The sequence below is a fragment of the Lutra lutra genome, chromosome 4, assembly GCF_902655055.1.
Source record: "Lutra lutra chromosome 4, mLutLut1.2, whole genome shotgun sequence".
NCBI lineage: Eukaryota > Metazoa > Chordata > Mammalia > Carnivora > Mustelidae > Lutra > Lutra lutra.
The window spans coordinates 150,834,974-150,845,669 of NC_062281.1; the positions used below are offsets into that span (position 1 = coordinate 150,834,974).

At 37.8% G+C, this 10,696-nt stretch overlaps 1 pseudogene; it reads right to left on the bottom strand.

Annotated features, from left to right (window-relative positions):
• Positions 1-1,727: 1,727 nt before the first annotated feature.
• LOC125097390 (pumilio homolog 3-like) lies at positions 1,728-3,960 on the bottom strand (annotated as a pseudogene).
• Positions 3,961-10,696: the final 6,736 nt, after the last annotated feature.

The window sequence follows — 10,696 nt, forward strand, 5'->3', positions numbered from 1 at the left end:
CAAAACATGGTGCAGAAAGTCCTAGACTAAACAGGAGGTTGGAGGTTGGAGTTTAAGTTGTGTGATCTTAGGTTAAAAATAAGTGCTTTCTCATAGATAATGGTTTTACTATCTGAAAAACAAGCCAGACCTGTTGATCTCTTAGGTTCTTTCTACCCCTGAATACTTATGATATTAACTATGAACCATTTGCATTTTTTAGAAAATTAAAACATCCTAGAAATGTTTCAGCAGGGAATATTAGCATAATTCAAGTTACAGATTTCATTTGCTTATTCAATAATTGATGAGACAATGTAACAGTTCAAGAATATGGATGTTGGGGTCCATCAGAATTGGGTTTGAGTCCAAGCTTTGTCACTTTCCTGGTTATGAAACCATGAGAAATTCATTTAATTTTTCTGGGCTTTCTATCTGTGAGATGAGGAAGTTATCTGAGATGGACGCTATGGGAATTAAATGAGATAATGAATGCAAAAGCTTAACACAGTCCTCACACAAAAGAGACTCTCAATAAATATTTTCAGTGAGTGTAGCTGTGGGGTGCACCCTGTCCATAGTGCTGAAGAAAAACCTAGTCCCTGCTTATACTCTGGAAAGACGGATGTTTAAATCATCATATCTAGTACACAAGAAAGATATATGATAAAGGCATGAACAAAGTAGCATCAAAGCATAGGAAGAGTGATATTGACTTAGAGCATGAGGTGTGGCAGCGTCTAGAAAAGGCTATATATAGGAGGGAGTGTGTCAACAGGATCTAATCTAGAGGTGAATTATCTAGGCAAGCAAGGCGTGGGAGGGCAAAGGAAGAAGCATGAGCAAAGATACACCGGCCTAATGGTGATTAGAAAATAATGAGCATTCTGATGGATCTATACATGAGATCAACAAGGCAGCCTGGATAACCTTACAAAAGGTCACATGAAGGAATCTGGGCTTCCAATAAATGAGAACCTATCAAAAGTTGATCAACCACACACTCATTTTTAATTATTTTGACTTCAGATTTCTTTACTCAGTCCGCCTCCTTATTACTCTGTTGCTTCATTGGTCTAAATCAGGAGTGAACAAACAGCCTGAAGACCAAATCTGGTAGGAGGCCCAAGCTTAGAATGGTTTTTACATTTTTTAAATTAAGTTTTTATTAAATTTTAATTCCAGTATAGTTAACATATAGATAATACAATGATAACATATAGATAATATAATGATTCTAAATTCTATCCATTGCTCAGTGCTCACCTGGGTAAGTATGGTCTTTAATCCCTATCATCTATTTCACACATACCCCCGGCAACCTCCCCTCTGGAAACTATCAGTTTGTTCTCTGTAGTTAACAGTCTGTCTCTTGGTTTGCCTTTTTCTCTCTCCTTTTTCCTTTGTATGTTTGTTTTGTTTCTTAAATTCCACATATGAGTGAAGTCATATGGTATTTGTTTTTCTCTGAGTGACTTACTTTGCTTAGCATAATACTCTTGAGCTCCATCCATGTTGTTGCAAATGGCTAGATTTGATACTTTTTATTGCTGAATAATATTCCATTGTATATGTACATATATACTACACCTTTTTTTTTAGAACTGTATTATAATAGACTCTTGTACAAAGAAGAAACACCTATACAGAGCACCCAGATTCCCACAAAGATGGATCCTAGCCCTTCTTTTCCATACTGGGAAAAGAGAACAAGAAAAATGATTCCATCTTGTTCTTAACTGTTTTCACTATGCAGCCAGTTTTTCAAGTAGCATTTCTATTCCTTTGCTGGTGTTCTTTGTTTTTCTCCAATGTGGGAATCAGGCCTTTCAGTTCAGCCTTGACTTTGTTTGCAACTTCTTGATCAGAACTCTGGGGAGGGCTAGAAAGAATAATGGCTCCTTGGTTTTACATAGCCCAGGACTTCATGTTCTTCAACCAACATACTCTGCAAGTGTTTCTGCAAAACAACATTCTCTTCCACTTCCCTTCATCTTTTTCTCTTGTTCTATTAACCACTTCAGAACTAGATCTCCTGCAGGTGTTCTACAACATGAAGCTCTCTGTCTTTGCCACCTGGATGTCACTCTCCCGCTGTCAAGCTGGCAACAGCAGTCATGACAGGCTGAAGGTCTCCAGTGGTGGCTCCCAGGATGTCGGACACCAACACACATGCAGACTCATGTAGCACCACCTCTTGGGCTTGTCCTTGCAGGCAGCTTGACTAAACTGGAGAGATGGACTTGAAGAGCTCTGGTGGGCAGAACACTGTATGCTTCTTACTGTGTGTGTTTCCACCTCCTTTCAGCAGAACCTCAATAACTTCTTATACTGTATGTGCAGGATCCCTGGGGTTAAGTTAATACAATAGAACCATCCTTCCATATTTGTCATTTACTATGTTAAGCCAGAAATTAATAATTTCTGATATGATTATCTGCTTCACAGATTTGGTATCATCAGTATAATCAAATGCCGCCAGTAAGACCAAGTAAAAGTACTGGCCATTAGCCACCTTTTCAACATAAGTCTTGATTATTTTCACAGCCACGTTCCTGTCCTTCAGTGTGTTATGTCATAGACCGCGAATGGCCACTCTAGCGCCATCTTGTATGTGCCGCATATATCACTGCTTCACAGATGGCTTCAATCTCTTTTTTTTTTAATTTAAAATCAATTTAACTCACATATAGCATATTATTAGTTTCAGAGGTAAAATTTAGTGATTCATCAGTTGCTTATAACACCCAGTGCTCATTATATCAGGTGCCCTCCTTAATGCCCATCACCCAGTTACCCCATCCCCTCACCCTCTTCCCCTCCAGCAACCCTTAGTTTGTTTCCTAGTTAAGAGGCTCTTATAGTTTGTCTCTATGAGTTCATCGTTATTTTTCCTTCCCTTCCCTATGTTCCTCTATTTTGTTTCTTAAATTCCACATACAAGTGAAATCATATGATATTTGTCTTTCTGATCTTAGCTTTGGGGGTGCATAGATTTAAAAGTCCAAGAATACTCTATGCACCCATGGAACACTTAATCACAGCTTCCTTTTGGGCCATTGGAGTGAGAATCTGCTTCATTTCATCTATGATAAACATAATTTTTCCTGGCTGTACCTCTAATATTTTGTTCAGTGTTGGGCAATTGGCTGACTTGTAAAATGTGCTCACATAGAGCTCCTCCCTCAGCACCCTCCACTGCTCCAAGATGGCTTTGCCATTGTACGTACACTCCACAATGGCAGACGCTTCCGCATGCCAGAGCATCTTCCACACGTGGCATTTAAAGCTTCTCATTATCTCTGCAATCTGTGGCTTACTCCCATACACGAGAAATTTCTTTGTATCTCTGGAATATTTACCTCTACTTAATTGGGCCAAATCATCTCACAGTTCTTCAAAAGCCTGTCTTTGCTGTTCTTCATTACCATACTGAATGTCATACTGGATCATACAAGTTGAATCATGCACAAATGCGATGGTTTTAATTTTCCCTTGAATCAACTTCTGCAAATCACTCCTCACCTTCACCCTCTTTCCTTTGTCACAGTTTTTTCTTCTTAAGATCTCTCAAATCTGCTTTTCTGGAACAACAATGTCCTAGTTGGTTTTATCACTCAGTTGCCTGTTTTGCTTTAGTTCTTTTTTTTTGAAGTCACCCCATTTATGCCCTTGACTGTTGATTCATCACTTTTATGGTCCACCTGGAATTATGTCTTCCTGTTGAATTTATTTGCCTGCTGGAATTTGTCCTTTGCTATTTTATCTTCTTGCTTATTTTTGAACTGTTTTACACCTTTTCTCCCAGGTTTTGTGGCATATTTCTCAAAGTTATTTGATGTGATTTTTAAGGCCACCTTCCTGGATAACTTTTCTTGGAAATGTCTTTGATGAACTAGAATCATTCTTTGCACCCTTTTCTGTGATCTTTTTTTTTCCCCTTTGACTTCCATCATAGCAGTTTGCACATGTACACCACATCTTCTTTATCCATTCTTCTATTCATGGACACTTGGATTGCTTCTATAATTTGGCCTTTGTAAATAATACTGCAGTAAACACTGGGGTGCACATATCCTTTTGAATTAGTGTTTTTGTATTCTTTGGGTAAATACCCAGTAGTGCAAATACTGTATCATTGGATGGTTATATTTTTAACATTTTGAAGACTCTCCATACTGTTTTCTACATGGCTGCACCATGGCTGCATTCCCACCACTAGTGCACAAGAGTTCCTTTGTGTCCACATCTTGCTAACACCTATTGTTTCTCACATTTTTTATTTTAGCCATTCTAACAGATGGGAGGTGATATCTCATTGTAGTTTTGATTTGCATTTCCCTGCTGATGAGTAATGTTGAGCATGTTTTCATGAGTCTCTTGGCCATCTAGATGTCTTCTTTGGAGTTACGTCTGTTCATGTCTTCTGCCCATTTTTAATTGGATTATTTATTTTTTGGGTGTTGAGTTGTGTAAGTTCTTTATTTATTTTGGATACTAACTCTTCATCTGATACATTCCTTGCAAATATCTTCTCCCATTCGTAGGTTGTCTTTTAGTTTAGTTATTTCCTTTGCCGTGCAGAAGCTTTTTATTTTGATGTAGTCTGAATAGTTCCTTTGCTTTTATTTCCCTTGCCTAAAGAGATCTATCTAGAAAAATTTTGCTATGGCCAAAGTCAGAAATTCCTGCCTGTGCTCTCTACTAGGATTTTTGTAGTTTCAGGTTTCATATGTAAGTCTCTAATCCATTTTAAGTTTATTTTTGTATATGCTATAAGAAAGTGGTCCAGTTTTCATTCTTTAGTATGTAGCTGTCCAGTTTTCTCAACACCACATGTTGAAGAGACTGTCTTTTTCCCATTGGATAGTCTTGCTTCTTTTGTCAAAGATTAATTGACTATGTAATTGTAGGTTCGTTACTGGGTTTTCTATCCCATTCCACTGATCTATGGGTCTATGTGTATGCCAGTACCATACTGTTTTAATTACTATAGCTTTTTAGTGTAAGTTGAAATCTAAAATTGTGATACCTCTTGTATTGTTTTTCTTTTTCAAGATTGTTTTGGCTACTCAGTGTCCTTTGTGGTTCCATACAATTTTTAGGATTATTTGTTCCATTTCTGTGAAAAATACTTGGTATTTTGTTAGGGATTATTTTAAATCTGTAGATCACTTTTGGTGGTATCACATTTTAATAGTATTTGTTCTCCCAGTCCATGAGCATGAAATGTCTTTTCATTTGTTTATGTCATAGCTTTTATAGTTTTACACGGTTATATGAGTAACTATATACTATACTTGATTTTGTCCCTTGGCCACAAAGCATAAAATATTATTTGGCCCATTAAGAAAAGTTTTGCTGGCCACTGGCTTAAATGACTAATATTAAATGTATAATATATTTTTTAACAAAAGGCCAAAATTTAATAGACAGGATCTTATTTATATTTTCTTTGTGCCTAACACATGTCTGTAATTATCTTTCTCCCTGAAAATATTCTTTCTTGTCCAGCCTACCTTTTACATTATGTACCAGATCAGGATTCAATGACTAGCCCTGTTTTCCTGTATTCTTTGCCTCCTTAGGTATATGTTATATTTTCTCTTAGATCTTATGATAATTAAACAGTGGGAGTTTTATGCTCTACCACCTTTTCTTTATCTTCCTGGAAGTTACCCAACAGTTCTACTGATATCTATTTTCTTGGCCTGAAAATAAGAACTTCCCTCTTTTCTAAGTGACCTAGCTTGCACTTTTGTGTGGGAGCTACAATAACTGGACTGTAGATGATTGATTTATATCTATACATATGTAAAGAGACCTCAAACAACAATGACTTAAAGTAGAGCATATTTCTCTACCACACCTAATAGTCCTGGGAGAGTTGGCCAGAGCTGGGGTGATACTCTGCTCCATAAGGAGTTGCAGGGATCCAGGCTTTTTCCTGTGTTGTTTCTCCATTCTTAAACAGGTTTCCCTTTAATGAGTGGCACAAGATGACTCACTACCACATTATATTCCAAACACTTGAATCAAAGATGATGAGAGCATCATACCTACCTTGCAATATTGTTGCAAAATTATAGATAAGTAATATACCTGAGGAAGTGCTACAGCTGTCTGTTATTACTAATACATATGTAATTGCAAAGGTTCTGGTGAACTGCCAATTATTTAACATGTGCTGAAGAAAAATAATTTCAGTGGAGTTGAATTGTGAAACAAATATAAAGATGCACTTTTTAGGGGCGCCTGGGTGGCTCAGTGGGTTAAGATGCATTTTTTATCTTCTTCGTTCTGGGAATATGATAACTATTATTACAATGAGCGTACTAGTATAGCTAAATTTGAGAGGAGTTTTGTTTTTGTTTTGTTATGAGCTGAAGATTGTCATAAGGATTTCAATTCTAGTAAATTCTGAATTCCATGCATAACTCAGCAGCAAATTCTTAGAATCCCTGTACCTTTTCTCAGACTTTTTGCCTGTAGCCAAATCCTATTAAATGTATTTCCATGTCATGTTGTGCTTAAATAATGTGGCAGGACAGGGCCTTGACTTAGAGAATGACACCCTTCCTCCGAGGAGGCTTCTATCACAATCATCTCATACAGAAATCATATCTTGTATTCTGCCTCTGTGGAAATGGGAGATGTTGTTAAAAATTTATTTTTGCTGCAAGAAAATCTGGTTCTTGGTTTATTGTGTCAAACAGCTTCTAGTATATAGTGCTGGGCAGCTGTCCAGCTGTGACGTTCACATAAATTAATTTAACCCTTGGGTATATTGTGAGGCCAATTAGAATGGTCCCTCCAGGTACAGTAGGGAGTTAAGACACTTTTCATGAGAGAGGTCCAGATGATTTGATGATGCCCAAAGTCTTGTATGAAATATTTTCCAAGTTTCGTAGCAAATACTCATGTAAAATATGTTTATGACAGCTTGAATATATATTCATATGTAAATACCTATGTACATATACATATATATATGAATAGTGTGAAGGAAAATCATAATAATACCTAGCCGCATATCAGTTTGCAGAATGTGATGTGTATTTTCTGGGATAATCTGAAGCATTTGAATAAAATTGAATTAGATTCTGCCAATCAAAAACACCTCCTTTTCTCTCTTCTGATCTCCTTTTCTTAGCACTAATTCTACTGAGATAGAGTTGGATTGGCTAAGTCTTGTGCATTGAATCCTTTGAAAGCACAAACATAAGATAAAATCAGGGCGCCTGGGTGGCTCAGTGGGTTAAGCCGCTGCCTTCGGCTCAGGTCATGATCTCAGGGTCCTGGGATCGAGTCCCGCATCGGGCTCTCTGCTCAGCAAGAAGCCTGCTTCCCTCTCTCTCTCTCTCTCTGCCTGCCTCTCTGTCTACTTGTGATCTCTCTCTGTCAAATAAATAAATAAAATCTTTAAAAAAAAAAAAAAAAAAGATAAAATCATGTGGACCTTTAATGTGCCTCCTGTGGTCCTTGGTCCCTTGCTTGAGAAACACTGAATTAAGGGTTCGGCACCATCATCCCTCTGGGTAATTACTAGAATAGTCACAAAAGCCAGAAAAGAAATCCCATGGCTTTGCCCATTTGCAAAGTATTCATCCTGATGATTTATAATATGCATATGTCAATGTTTAGAATTATAATAGAATATAAAAGGAAAACTGTAAATTATCATAGAGAGGTCTCCCACACCAAATAATAAGGCCAAAACACTCTCCAAGGATCTTTACACATGGAGTTTGAGAAGCACTGAATCAAATCCAATTTTGAAGTTGCTTATTTCAAAGTTAAATGGACCCTTTCTAGGATCTAGAATTTCCCCTCTTGAGTGTTAAATACCATTTTGCTTGATACGGGTTTATTAAGAGGTAATATCATCTGATGGTTCAGAGCATAGGCTTTGGGATAAGAAAGACTCAAGTCTGAGTTGTGTCTCCATCCTATCCTTTGTTTTGAGAATGTTTTGGCCACACTGTCTCCTGCCACCTTTCCCTCTTAATATTTACTTAATCTACTTATAATTCTCTTTTAGACCTTAGCTCAAACCCATTTCTAAATGAACCCTTTCCTCAACTTACAGATAAGAAGTTGTCTCTGGTATAAGTACTTGTATTCTCTATTTGGTAATAACAACTACAACAGCAACAATGACACAATAATAGCTTCTCCCTCTCCCTTTGTGATCTCTCGCTTTTGCTCTCTCTCAAGTAAATAAATAAAATCTTTTTAAAAAATAAAGTAAGAATTTCAAAATTCAGTTCCTCAGTCCCACTGGGCATATTTCAAGTGTTCAATAATCTCATGTTGCTAGTGGCTACCATGTTCGATGGTACAAGCCTAGAGGCTAAGGAACTTACCAGAGGTCATTCAGACATCCATTCAGTAAATATTTACTAAGTATCTATTATAAGACAGGTGCTGTTCTAATTTCTAGAGACATCATCATAAACAAAACAGACCAAATCACTGCTCTGGTGAAGCTTTCATGACAGTAGGACCAGAAAGACAATAAACAAATAATTAACTAATAAACAATTTTGGGTGGGTATTAAATACCATGAAGGAGAATAAAGCAGGTGGAGAAATGGAGGTAGACAGTGCTGTTGTGTATAACTTGCCCGGCTGTACACTGCCCAACTCCAAGGGGGCACAATTCACATCGTCTGTGATGTGAATGCCACTCCCTGGAGTTGTACGAAGCAGTAGCCCTTGTGGGATGTGGGCAGAAATCTGATGTAGATGAATCAGGAAAGACCATCCAATAGTGGAAGATCATTTCCACACAGATATGAAGGCACTGAGGAGCAAGCCCGGCAATATAAAAGAAGGACTTTCAATCAGAGAAAATAGCCAGTGCAAAAGCCCCACAGCAGGAAGAGTGCCTAGCATGTTGGAAGGGAGCCAGCTTAGGCAGTACAGATTAAATGTGGGCACGCAGTCGGGGATGCGGTCGGAGCGGTAGCCAGAAGCTGGACCAAGATAGGGATATGTTGGCCATGATTAGGACTTTGACTTTTATATTGAGTACAGTGGGAAACAATAACTTGACCTCTCTCTTGCTCTCAATCAATTATCTTTTTTTCCCTTCATTTTATTTATTTGTTTTTTCATTAACTCATTTATTCATTTATTTGTTTATATAAGAACTAGCCTAGCTGCTTTGTTGAGACCAGATTGAAGGGAGATGGTAAGTTGCAGGAAGCCAGGGACCATACTATTGCAGTAATCAAGCTGGAAGATGGTGATAGTTTAGAGTAGGGTCAGAGCAGAAGGCATGGCAAAAGCTGGTTTTAGAGAGAGGAGGTAGAAAAAGTCTTTGAAGTAGGAGCTCCAGAACTGGGATCACAATCCAGCAAGCCTTATTGCAGAAGCCCCACTTACCACTACACCACTCTGCAATGGGGTCTCCCCCACTAGAACGTTAAGATACAGAAGAGGTCATGGTCTTTCTTGCTCACCATTCTGTCCCGTTGCCCTGCACGGTGTGAGGCACTCAGGACGTATTTAATGAAAAACGAATCCTCACTGTGTAAATAAGGAAACTGAGTCCCAAGGAGGTTGGTGACGAATTAGTAACTAGTGCGGGTAGAATGCGTATGTACTGGTTGCACAAATGTTTTCTAAGTCTCAGTGACCAGCCTGCCCATCTCTGCCAGTTTCTGTTGTCCAGCAAGCAAGCATCCAAGCCAAGGCCTGTTTCTTGGGAAGCTCAGTGACTGGTCGCCACTTTTTCGTTCCTATACACATGGTACCAATTTGTTCCACAAATCGAAGTTAGTTGAAGGAGAACAACAGTGAGCTGCTTTATGCCTGCCTGCTTTGATATGCTATTCTAATGCCTGTCTGTTCATTACCGTCACCCTCCTCCTTTCTTTCCCTAAGCATACATTTAAAAGATAAAGAAATATTATTTATCTTCCTATTTCCTTGCATGGTTTTCTGCAGCTGAATATGCTCCTCATAAAATTGATTTAAGATACCTACCCAACTTTAAATTGATTGCAAACTACCTTTATCTTCTATTGCTTTGTTTTTCTTCTAGCAACTTTCTTAACTTAGTTAAATGGGCAAGCACCCCTCTGGCTATGACTTCACTGAAGGCCAGCTCCTCTAGACTTTCCTAAGGGCACAAGAAGATCAAAAGCTCTTCTATTTTTATCTCATACAAGGGGGTTTTCACATTATAAAACCAACCCATACTCACTGGAGGGAGTTTGAAACACACACACACATACACACACACACACGCAGTCACAAAGAAGGAAAAAAGGAAAAATCAAATTCTGTAACCCAAAGATAGCACCTTTAAAAAATTCTTGGCATATTTTCTTGCCATCTCTTTTTGTATGTGAATGAGTGAATGTGTGTATGTGAGTGTGCACACACATATTTATTGTGAATCATGCTTTCTCACTTAACAAACCATTTACATTTTACTATGTAGCATTTTAAATAGTGCTTTAATAGCTATATGCTATTTAGTAATGAAAATGTTGCTATCTCTCCCACTGATAGGCATTTTTCCCAATTATCCTGTCACAAATAATGCTACACTGAACATTTTTGTTCATAATATAGATTCTGTATTTAGAGTGATTTCTAAATCATTCCCCAAAGTGGAATCTCTCCCAAATTCCCAAAAGTAGGATCATTTAGTCAGTCAAAAATAACATTATATTATAACATTTTAAATTTCTACCTATAATGT